Source organism: Schistocerca gregaria, chromosome 11, assembly GCF_023897955.1.
Source record: "Schistocerca gregaria isolate iqSchGreg1 chromosome 11, iqSchGreg1.2, whole genome shotgun sequence".
NCBI lineage: Eukaryota > Metazoa > Arthropoda > Insecta > Orthoptera > Acrididae > Schistocerca > Schistocerca gregaria.
In genome coordinates, this window is record NC_064930.1 from 64278062 (window position 1) to 64290995 (window position 12934).

Consider the following 12934-nt stretch of genomic DNA (forward strand, 5'->3'; position numbering starts at 1 on the left):
GGTGAGATCTGTGAAATGAATGAATGTATGGTCGTCTGCTAACTGCAGATAGTGAATGTGCATATATGATCATCTTTGAGACGATCCTTTGGCCACCTTTGGTGGTACCAAAGAGAAGAAATTTACCAGAGTTTTGAGCGCCTGAAATGTGGCTGACCAATACGGTAGCAAGGTACTGCCCCACTTCGGCAGAGGTATGAGAGGACCTGAAGAATGGCCATGTTTCAGCACTGCGCTGAATCAAGTGTTGGTAAGACCTGTCTTAGGTGTGCTCCGTAAAGACAAAAGACGGGAGACATGGTATGCATGTGAAATACCTAGAAGTTGGAATAGTATATTAGATGGGTAGAACTAATGAGGAGGTATTGAACTGGGGAGAAGAGGAGTTTGTGGCACAAATTGACCAGACGAAAGGATTAGTTGGTAGGACATGTTCTGAGGCATCAAGGGATCACCAATTTAGTACTGGAGGGCAGCGTGGAGGGTAAAAACCGTAAAGGGAGACCGAGAGATGAGTACACTAAGCAGATTCAGAAGGATGTAGGTTGCAGTAGGTACTGGGAGATGAAGAAGCTTCCACGGGATAGAGTAGCATGGAGAGCTGCATCAAACCAGTCTCAGGACTGAATACCACAACAACAACAACAACAACAACAGTCATTATACAAAGTTTCCCCTACATTGTCCTTTAAACAATGCTGGCCATTAAAATTGCAGCAGTAGGAGCATATATTAAATAACAAAACTTTGCTCACTGTGTGCACACAGTATAGTGGGAAGAATTATTATTTATTCTTGGCATTATACCTCAAACTCAATTTTTACTCCCTATGTGGTGTTGGTAACATCCAATCAGGTGCTTCACCAGGTGGCAGAGCAATGGTCACTAACTTTGTTGGTTACTGAGGAAAGAAAATTCCACAGATGGAACAATACCAGCAGCTGCTGCCTTCTACTTAAGTACTGCATTATGCGAGGGTAAAAGAAGACACCCTTGAATAAAATTTGTTGGTCTTTCTGGTAGGTGGCTGATGTGATGGTCCAACTCCCCAGTAAATGGAAAAAAAGTTGAAATACCCAAAAGAATACTTCTGTACATATTAAATTGTAATAAGAAGAATATGTGACTAAAATGTGCATAATTTGTGGGTGCAAATTATAGTACACCGATACCAGCAATAACTGCTCTAATCTGGCTAATTATTGAGTTGAACTGACTCTGGGTGACAGAAGTGGGTATGTCATCCCATCCTGCTTTAACTCTGCTGCCAGAATTCATCAGTCACAGTGGCTGCACACTGATGGCAACTTTTGACCTGATGTTTCCAGTGGGGAAGAGAATGCTGGTAGGGATACAACTGAGCACTCTCTGCATCAGGACTGTATGGACAACACGTGGTGTTGCGTAATCTTGTTGAAAGGTAATGTCTCAGACGCACACACACACACACACACACACACACACACACACACACACACACACACACACACACACAGCAGTATGTTGCTCCCTCCTACGTATATCTTGCGAAGAGACAATGAGAATACAATCAGAGAGATTAGAGCCCACACAGAGGCATACCGACAATCTTTCTTTCCACGAACAATACGAGACTGGAATAGAAGGGAGAACTGATATAGGTACTCAAGGTACCCTCCACTACACACCATTAGGTGGCTTGCGGAGTATGGATGTAGATGTAGAACCACTGTATGAAGGGGAAATGTGTACCAGCACATGTCCAGAAATAGACAGCTGTGGGTTTGCGACCTATCAAGACTATTTTATCATACCATGATGGATATATATATATATATATATATATATATATATATATATATATATATATATATATATGGTGAGTCACCTAACATTACCGCTGGATATATTTCGTAAACCACATGAAATACTGACGAATCGATTCCACAGACCGAACGTGAGGAGAGGGGCTAGTGTAATTGGTTAATAAAAACAATAAAAAAACGCACGGAAGTATGTTTTTCAACACAAACCTAGTTTTTTTTAAATAGAACCCCATTAGTTTTGTTAGCACATCTGAACTTATAAACAAATACGTAATCAGTGCCATCTGTTGCATTGTAAAATGTTACTTACATCCGGAGATATTGTAACATAAAGTTGACGCTTGAGTACCACCCCTCCGCTGTTCGATCGTGTGTATCGGAGAGCACCGAATTACGTAGGGATCCAAAGGGAACGGTGATGGACCTTAGGTACAGAAGAGACTGGAACGGCACATTACGTCCACATGCTAACACCTTTTTATTGGCCTTTTTCACTGACACACATGTACATTACCATGAAGGGTGAGGTACACGTACACACGTGGTTTCTGTTTTCTATTACGGAGTGGAATAGAGTGTGTCCCGACATGTCAGGCCAATAGATGTTCAATGTGGTGGCCATGATTTGCTGCACACAATTGCAATCTCTGGCGTAATGAATGTCGTACACGCCGCAGTACATCTGGTGTAATGTCGCCGCAGGCTGCCACAATACGTTGTTTCATATCCTCTCGGGTTGTAGGCACATCACGGTACACATTCTCCTTTAACGTACCCCACAGAAAGAAGTCCAGAGGTGTAAGATCAGGAGAATGGGCTTGCCAATTTATGCGTCCTCCACGTCCTATGAAACGCCCGTGGCCCGTGTTTGTTACAACACGCAACTGAACGTCGGAGGTTTCAAGCGTCAACTTTAGGTTACAATATCTCCGGATGTAATTAACATTTTAGAATGCAACAAACGGCACTGATTACGTATTTGTTTATAAGTTCAGATGTGCTAACAAAACTAATGGGGTTCCATTTTAAAAAAAACTAGGTTTGTGTTAAAAAACATACTTCTGTGCGTTTTTTATTGTTTTTATTAACCAATTACACTGGCCCCTCTCCTCACGTTCGGTCTGTGGAATCGGTTCGTCAGTATTTGATGTGGTTTATGAAATATGTCCAGTGGTAATGTTAGGTGACTCACCATATATATATATATATATATATATATATATATATATATATATATATATATATATATATATATATCCATTATGGAACGATAAATAGTCTTGATAGGTCGCAAACCCACAGCTGTCGATTGCTGGATATGTGCTGGTAGACATTTCTCCCTTCATGCGGTGGTTAGCAGACTGGACCCGCATCTGGGAAGACGACAGTTCAAACCCGCGTCCGGCCATGCCGATTTAGGTTTTCCGTGATTTCCCTGAATCGCTTCAGGCAAATGCTGGGACGGTTCCTTTGAAAGGACACGTCCGACATCCTTCCCCAATCCGATGGGACCGATGACCTCGCTGTTCGGTTGCCTCCCCTGAACCAGCAGCAGCAGTCCTTCATACATGTACACACACATCTACATAGATACTCTGCAAGCCACTATATGGCACCGTGGTGGAGGGTACTTTGTACCACTGCTAGTCATTTCCTGTCCTGCTCCACTTGCAGATAGAGCGAAGGAAAAACGAATATCTGTATTCTTCCATACAAGCACAGTTCTCTCTAATCTTATCTTCACAGTCGTTTCACGAAGTACTTTGGTGGGCAACGGAATCGTTCTGCAGTCAGCCTCAAATGTCGGTTCTCTACATGTTCTCAATAGTGTTCGTCCAGAAGAACGTCGCCTTTCCTCCAGTGACTCCCATTTGGATTCTTGAAACACCTCCGTGATACCTGCATGTTCTTCGGCCCTAATGCAACAAATATGTAGCAGCTGGCCCCTGAACTGTTTTGATGTCTTCCTTTGAGGCGACCTGGTGCAGATCCCATACACTTGAGCAGTATTCAAGAGTAGGTCACGCTAGCATCTTGCATGCAGTTCTCTTTACAGATGAAACACACCTTCCTAAAATTTTCCTAGTAAGCTCATCCGACCCCCCTACTACAATCCTTCCAGGCTCGTTCCATTTCATATCACTTTGCAATGTTAAGCTCAGATATTTAAACGAAGTGACTGTATCTGTAGGAAACTACTAATGCTGTATCTGAATATTATAGTTTGTTTTTCCTACTCATCCGCATTAACTTACGTTTTTCTACATTTAGAGATAAACTATGTGATCAAAAATGTTCAGACAGCTGCATGAAAATGACTTACAAGTGTGTGGCGCCCTTCATCGTTAATGTTGAAATTCAGTGTGGCGTTCGCCCACCCTTAGCCTTGATGACAGCTTCCACTCTCGCAGGCTTACGTTCAGTCAAGTGCTGGAACGTTTCTTGGCGAATGGCAGCCCATTCTTCACGGAGTTCTGCACTGAGGAGAGGTATCGATGACGGTCGGTGAGGCCTGGCACGAAGTCGACGTTCCAAAACGTCCCAAAGGTGTTCTATAGATTCAGGTCAGGACTCTGTGCAGGCCACAGGGATGTTATTGCCTTGTAACCACTCCGCCACAGGCCGTGCATTATGAACAGGTGCTCGATCGTGTTGAAAGATGCAATCGCCATCTCCCGCATTGCTCTTCAACAGTGTGAAGCAGGAAGGTGCTTAAAACATCAGTGTAGGTCTGTACTGTGATATTGCCACGCAAGACAACAAGAGCGGAAACCCCCTCCATGAAAAACACGACTACACCATAACACCATCGCCTGCGGATTTTACTCGTGGCACTACACACGCTGGCAGATGGCGTTTACCCGGCATTCGCTATACCGACAGCCACACATCAGATCGCCACATTGTGTTCCGTGATTATTCACCCCGCACAACGTTTTTCCACTGTTCAATCGTCCAATGTTTACGCTCGTTACCCATAGCGAGGCGTCGTTTGTCATTTACAGGCGAGATGCGTAGCTTATGAGCAGCTGCTCGACCGTGAAATCCAAGTTTTCTCACCTCCCGCCTAACTGTCACAGTACTTGCAGTGGATCCTGATGCAGTTTGGAATTCCTGTGTGATGGTCTGGATAGATGTCTGCGTATTACACATTACGACCCTCTTCAACTGTGGGTGGTCGCTGTCAGTCAACAGACGAGGTCGGCCTGTACGCTTTTGCGCTGCACGTGTCCGTTCACGTTTCCGCTTCAGTATCACATCAGAAACAGTGGACCTGAGGATGTTTAGGACTGTAGAAATCTCACGTACAGACGTAAGACACAAGGGACACTGAATCATCTGACCACGTTCGAAGTCCACGAGTTCCTCAGACCGCCCCATTCTGCTCCCTCATGATGTCTAAGGGTGTCCGGATACTTTTTATAATGTAGTGTAGCTGCCATTCAACACAGCAACTAGAATCTTTATTTAAGTGATCTTGTACCTTCCTACAGTCACTCAACTTGGACACCTTACCGTACACCACGGCATCATCAGGAAACAATAGCAGATTGCTGCCCACCCTGTCCGCCGAATCATTTGCGTATACAGAGAACAACTGAGGTCCTATCACACTTCTATGGTGCTCTCCGTCGATACCTCCCTGATGAACACTCGAGGACAACGTGTTGAGCTCTACTGCTTAAGAAGTCTTCGAGGCACTCACATACACGTAACCTATTCCGCACGCTTGTATCTTCTGTAACAGTCGGCAGTATGGCACCATGTCAGATGCTTTTCGGAAATGTAAGAATATGGAATCCCCGCGTTCACCTTCGCAGTTTATCATGTGAGAAAAAGACAAGCTGAGTTTCGAACGAGCGACGCTTTCCAAAACAGTGCTGATACAGGGTGTTTCAAAACTGACCGGTATATTTGAAACGGCAATAAAAACTAAACGAGCAGCGATAGAAATACACCGTTTGTTGCAACATGCTTGGGACAACAGTACATTTTCAGGCGGACAAACTTTCGAAATTACAGTAGTTAGAATTTTCAACAACAGATGGCGCTGCAAGTGATGTGAAAGATATAGAAGACAACGCAGTCTGTGGGTGCGCCATTCTGTACGTCGTCTTTCTGCTGTAAGCGTGTGCTGTTCACAACGTGCAAGTGTGCTGTGGACAACGTGGTTTATTCCTTAGAACAGAGGACTTTTCTGGTGTTGGAATACCACCGCCTAGAACACAGTGTTGTTGCAACAAGACCAAGTTTTCAACGCAGGTTTAATGTAACCAAAGGACCGAAAAGCAATACAATAAAGGATCTGTTTGAAAAATTTCAACGGACTGGGAACGTGACGGATGAACTTGCCGGAAAGGTAGGGCGACCGCGTACGGCAACCACAGAGGGCAACGCGCAGCTAGTGCAGCAGCTGATCCAACAGTGGCCTCGGGTTTCCGTTCGCCGTGTTGCAGCTGCGGTCCAAATGACGCCAATGTCCACGTATCGTCTCATGCGCCAGAGTTTACACCTCTATCCATACAAAATTCAAACGCGGCAACCCCTCAACGCCGCTACCATTGCTGCACGAGAGACATTCGCTAACGATATAGTGCACAGGATTGATGGTGATATGCATGTGGGCAACATTTGGTTTACTGACGAAGCTTATTTTTACCTGGACGGCTTCGTCAATAAACAGAACTGGCGCATATGGGGAACCGAAAAGCCCCATGTTGCAGTCCCATCGTCCCTGCATCCTCAAAAAGTTCTGGTCTGGGCCGCCATTTCTTCCAAAGGAATCATTGGCCCATTTTTCAGATCCGAAACGATTACTGCATCGCGCTATCTGGACATTCTTCGTGAATTTGTGGCGGTACAAACTGCCTTAGACGACACTGCGAACACCTCGTGGTTTATGCAAGATGGTGCCCAGCCACATCGCACGGCCGACGTCTTTAATTTCCTGAATGAATATTTCGATGATCGTGTGATTGCTTTGGGCTATCCGAAACGTACAGGAGGCGGCGTGGATTGGCCTTCCTATTCGCCAGACATGAACCCCTGTGACTTCTTTCTGTGGGGACACTTGAAAGACCAGGTGTACCGCCAGAATCCAGAAACAATTGAACAGCTAAAGCAGTACATCTCATGTGCATGTGAAGCCATTCCGCCAGACACGTTGTCAAAGGTTTCGGGTAATTTCATTGAGAGACTACGCCATATTATTGCTACGCATGGTGGATACGTGGAAAATATCGTAGTATAGAGTTTCCCAGACCGCAGCGCCATCTGTTGTTGACAATTGTAACTACTCTAATTTCGAAAGTTTGTCTGCCTGAAAATGTACTGTTGTTCAAGCATATTGCAACAAACGGTGTATTTCTATCGCTGCTCGTTTAGTTTGTATTGCCGTTTCAAATATACCGGTCATTTTTGAAACACCCTGTATGTGCGCAGAAGTTTTTCCCTCTCAAAAAAATTATTATACCCGACCTCGGAGTATGTTAAACGATTGTGCAGCGAAGGGATGGTAGGGATGTTGGCCTGTAATTTTACTGGTCTCTTCTTTTGCCCTTCTTATATACGGTAGTCACCTGCGCGTTTTTCCAGTCACTTGGTGCTTTGCCCTGGGCGAGAGATTCGCGTTAAAGGCAAGCGAGGCATAACATGATTTTCTCTCACACAAACAAGTTGTAGACTCGGGAGCCGAGTTCGCGTCTCGGTCCGGCACATAGTTTTAATCTGCCAAGAGGTTTGAAGTTTCTGAATCTGAAACATGTTGCTTAAGCTTTCCGTACATGCAAAATTAATACGATTGTATAGCTGGCCTGTGTGGTTGCATGGAAATGGTAACCACCTGCATAGCTCAGTATGCAGTACAGTTCCGGCTAGTTACGTGCCACCTTACATGATGTTGTAGTTGTGGTGGTTACCGGTCGATGACATTGCCTGGTGTATTAGGTTAGTGCATAAGTGTACCATCAGTTTCATAAACCCAACAGATAAATCTGGTGGTTTCGGGGCGAAGAACTCGTCGAATCACGTCCGGAGCGCATCTCATGCCGAAAGTAAATTCTTTGAAGGTTCTTCGATTAGAAAGCGGAAAACGTGGAAATCTACGGCGCAAAATCAGGCGAACGGGGTGGGTGCTGGATGACTTCCCAAGCCAACTGCTGTGCGCTGTTTTTTGTCGGTCCAGCCGAATGCGGTTACCGTGGAGTGTCATCATTTCACGCAGTCTTCCTCGTCGTTGTTCTTGGATTGCGTCTGCAAGACGCCTCATCTCTTGATAATAAATGTCAACAGTGATGGCTACACCCCGGGGAAGCAATTTGTGGCACACCACATCGTCACTGTCACACCAGAGGCATAACATCGTATTCGTGGATGCTCACCGCTACTTGTACACGGAGTTGCTGCTTTGTTCTGACTGCTTTCATGCGTCCCGCCACGAATTCCTCTCCTGTGCCAACCTCTTCACCCCAGAGTAGCATTTACAACTTACGCCCTCTATTATTTGCTGGAAGTATTCCAGTCCCTGTGTTCCTCTACAGCTCCCTCTAGTATCATGGGAGTCATCCCCTAATGCCTAACAGATGACCTATCAGACTGTCCCTTCTTCTTGTCAGTGTTGTCTAGTTATTCCTCTCCGATTCCGCGCAGAACATGCTCATTCCTTACGTTATCAGTCCACCTAATTTCATCTTTCGTCTATAGCACCACATCTCAAGTGCTTCCGTTCTCACCTGTTCCAGTTTTCGCACAGTCTGTGTTTCACTACCATCATGGGAGTCATCCCCTAATGTCTTAAGAGATGTCCTATCAGCCTGTCCCTTCTCCTTATCAGTCTTTTCCACATATTCCTTTCCTCTCCGATTCTACGTAGAACCTCCTCATTCCTTACCTTATCAGTCCACATAATTTTCAACATTCGTCTATAGCACCACACCTCAAGTGCTTCCGTTCTCACCTGTTCCAGTTTTCGCATAGTCTGTGTTTCACTACCATACAGTGCTGTACTATAAACGTATATTCTGAGAAATTTCTTCCTCAAATATTTGGGACGAGTAGACTACTGTTGCCCAGGAATGCCCATTTTGCCATTTTTAGTCTGCTTGTAATGCCGTCCTCGCTCCGTCCGTCACTAGTTATTTTGCTGCCTACGTTGTAGAATTCCTTAACTTCATGTACTTCATAACCATCAATCTTGATACTTTCTCGCTGATATCATTTCTTCTACTTATCAGTTCTTTCGTCTTTCTTCGATTTACTCTCAATCCATGTTCTGTACTGATTAGACTGTTGATTCCATTTAAAAGGTCATGTAATTCTTCTTCACTTTCACTCATGAAAGCAATGTCATTAGCGAAGCGTATAATTGATATACTTTCACCTTGAATTTTAAGTCCACTCCTGACACTATTTTATACACTACTGGCCATTAAAATTGCTACACCAAGACGAAATGCAGATGATAAACGGGTATTCATTGGACAAATACATTACACTAGAACTGACATGTGATTACATTTTCACGCAATTTCGGTGCATGGATCATGAGAAATCAGTACCCAGAACAGCCACCTCTGGCCGTAATAACGGCCTCTATACGCCTGGGCATTGAGTCAGAGCTTGGATGGCGTGTACAGGTACAGGTACTCGTGCAGCTTCAACACGATACCACAGTTCATCGAGAGTAGTGGCTGGCGTATTGTGACGAGCCAGTTGCTCGGCCACCATTGACCAGTCAGTTGGTGAGAGATCAGGAGAATGTGCTGGCCAGGGCAGCAGACGAACATTTTCTGTATCCAGAAAGGACCTGCAACATGCGGTCGTGCATTATCCTGCTGAAATGTAGAGTTTCGTAGGGATCGAATGAAGGGTACAGTCACGGGTCGTAACACACCTGAAATGTAACGTCCACTGTTCAAAGGGCCGTCAATGCGATCAAGAGGTGACCGAGACGTGTAACCGATGGCACCCCATACCATCACGCCGGGTGATACGCCAGTATGGCGATGACGAGTACATGCTTCCAATGTGCGTTCACCGCGATGTCGCCAACCACGGATGCAAACATCGTGATGCTGTAAACAGAACCTGGATTCATCCGAAAAAATGACGTTTTGCCATTCGTGCACCCAGGTTCGTCGTCGAGTACACCATCACAGGCGCTCCTGTCTGTGATGCAGCGTCAAGGGTAACCGCAGCCGTGGTCTCCGAGCTGATAGTCCGTGCTGCTGCAAACGTCGTCGAACTGTTCGTGCAGATGGTTGTTGTCTTGCAAACGTCCCCATCTGTTGACTCGGGGATCGAGACGTGGCTGCACGATCCGTTACAGCCGTGCGGATAAGATGCCTGTCATCTCGACTGCTAGTGATACGAGGCCGTTGGGATCCAGCACGGCGTTCCGTATTACCCTCCTGAACCCACAAATTCCATATTCTGCTAAAAGTCATTGCATCTAGACCAATTCGAGCAGTCGCGATACGATAAACAGCAATCGCGATAGGCTACAATCCGACCTTTATCAAAGTCCGAAACGTGATGGTACGCATTTCCCCTCCTTACACGAGGCATCACAACAACGTTACACCAGGCAACGCCGGTCAACTGCTCTTTGTGTATGAGAAATCGGTTGGAAACTTTCCTGATGTGAGCACGTTGTGGGTGTCGCCACCGGCGTCAACCTTGTGTGAATGAATAGCTAATCATTTGCATATCACAGCATCTTCTTCCTGTCGGTTAAATTTCGCCTCTGTAGCACGTCATCTTCGTGGTGTAGCAATTGTAATGGCGAGTAGTGTAAGTTTCTTGCTGTTCTCATTTCTTCTGCTTCTTAGTTCTTTAGAGTTTCCTCGATTTACTCTCAATGCATGTTCTGTACTGATTAAACTGTTCATTCCATTTAGCAGATCATGTAATTCTTCTTCACTTTCACTCATAATAGCAGTGGCTTCAGCGAATCGTATAGTTGATATACTTTCACTCCTGACACTTTTTTATACTTCCGTCATTGTTTCCTCGATGTACAGATGAACGGATTGGGGGGGGGGGGGATACTACATCCCTGTATTACAGCCTTTTTAATCCGAGCACGTCGTTCTTGGTCGTCCAGTCTTATTGTTACCTCTTGGCTCTTGTACATTATTGTATATTTCCAGTCTCTCCCTACAGCTTACCCCTATTTCTCTCAGAATTTCGAACATCTTGCACTATTTTACATTGTCGAAAGATTTTTCCGGGTCGACAGATCCTATGAACATGTCTTGATTTTTCTCAGTCTTGCTTCCATTATCAACCGCATCGTCAGAATTGCCTCTCTCCTGCCTTTACCTTACCTAAAATTAAACTGATCGTCATCTAACATATCCTCAGTTTTCTTCTGTGTATTTTTCTTGTCAGCAACTTCGATGCATCATCTATTAAGCCGATTGTGCGATAACTCTCTCACTTGCCAGCTCGTGCAGTCTTCATATGCCGTGGGTGTTATTTTTCCGAAAGTTACCAACGTGAATAGTCGTTCTGTTGCCACTTACCACGATGATTTTAGAAATTCTGATGGAATGTTGAAAGATAGGCGTCAAACCTCCTTGCCTAGAGACGCCAGATGGAAGTTGAAGTCATCAAGCCCTGACTGAAAATTGGGGAGGGGAGATTGAGAGCGCTACCTAGAGAGCGTGTCCTCTCTGTACCATACAGGGCAAGGCGCTGGAGGGCTCACACGCTGATGTGTGGGGCCCTGCATTCTATATCTTTTATTTTAAATGAATTCCTTTAACTTGACCCCTATGTGATTTTTAGGGTGTGTTAAAGATTGACGACAATTGATTACCTATGTGTTTTAAACATTATCACTCGACTTTACAGTGATTGCAGCAATTGTTCTAGTTGACAGATATTACAACTTTACAACTTATAGCTCGGGTATATTGCAAAATGGCTTAGGAGGGAAGGGTAGAGGACAAATGTAAGGATGTAGAGGCTTATCTCACTAGGGGCAAGATAGATACTGCCTACAGGAAAATTAAAGAGACTTTTGGCGAAAAGAGAGCCACTTCTATGAACATCAAAAACTGAAATGGAAGCCCAGTTCTAAGCAAAGATGGCAAAGCAGAAAGGTGGAAGGAGTATACAGAGGGTCTATACAACGACAATGCACTTGAGGACAATATTATGGAAATGGAAGAGAATGTAGATGAAGACGAAATGGGAGATAAGATACTGCGTGAAGAGTTTGACAGAGCACTGAAAGACCTGAGTCGAAACAAGGCCCCGGGAGTAGACAACATTCCATTAGAACTACTGACGGTCTTAGGAGAGCCAGTCCTGACAAAACTCTACCATCTGGTGAGCAAGATGTACGAGACAGGCGAAATACCCTGAGACTTCAAGAAGAATATAATAATTCCAATCCCAAAAAAAGCCGGTGTTGACAGATGTGAAAATTACCGAACTATCAGTTTAATAAGTCACAGCTGCAAAATACTAACACGAATTGCTTACAGACGAATGGAAAAACTGGTAGAAGCCGACCTCGGGGAAGATCAGTTTGGATTCCGTAGAAATGTTGGAACACGGGAGGCAATACTGACCCTACGACTTATCTTAGAAAATAGTTTAAGGAAAGGCAAACCTACGTTTCTGGCATTTTTAGGCTTAGAGAAAGCTTTTGACAATATTGACTGGAATACTCTCTTTCAAATTCTGAGAGTGGCAATAATAAAATACAGGGAGCGAAAGGCTATTTACAATTTGTAAAGAAACCAGATGACAGTTACAAGAGTCGAGGGACATGAAAGGGAAACAGTGATTGGGAAGGGAGTGAGACAGGGTTGTTGCCTCTCCCCTATGTTATTTAATCTGTGTATTGAGCAAGCAGTAAAGGAAACAAAAGAAAAATTCGGAGTAGGTATTAAAATCCATGGAGCAGAAATAGAAACTTTGAGGTTCGCTGATGACATTGTAATTCTGTGGGAGACAGCAAAGGACTTGGAAGAGCGGTTGAACGGAATGGACAGTATCTTGAAAGGAGGATATAAGATGAACATCAACAAAAGCAAATCGAGGATAATGCAATATAGTCTAAATAAGTCTGGTGACGCTCAGGGAATTAGATTAGGAAATGAGACACTTAAAGTAG

General features: G+C 44.6%; 1 protein-coding gene across 1 annotated transcript in view; it reads left to right on the forward strand.

Moving 5' to 3' along the window:
• LOC126295469 (pleckstrin homology domain-containing family G member 5) overlaps nt 1-12934 on the forward strand; it is a 1663439-nt gene that overhangs the window by 94642 nt on the left and 1555863 nt on the right. The gene's annotated exons all lie outside the window — the stretch shown is intronic.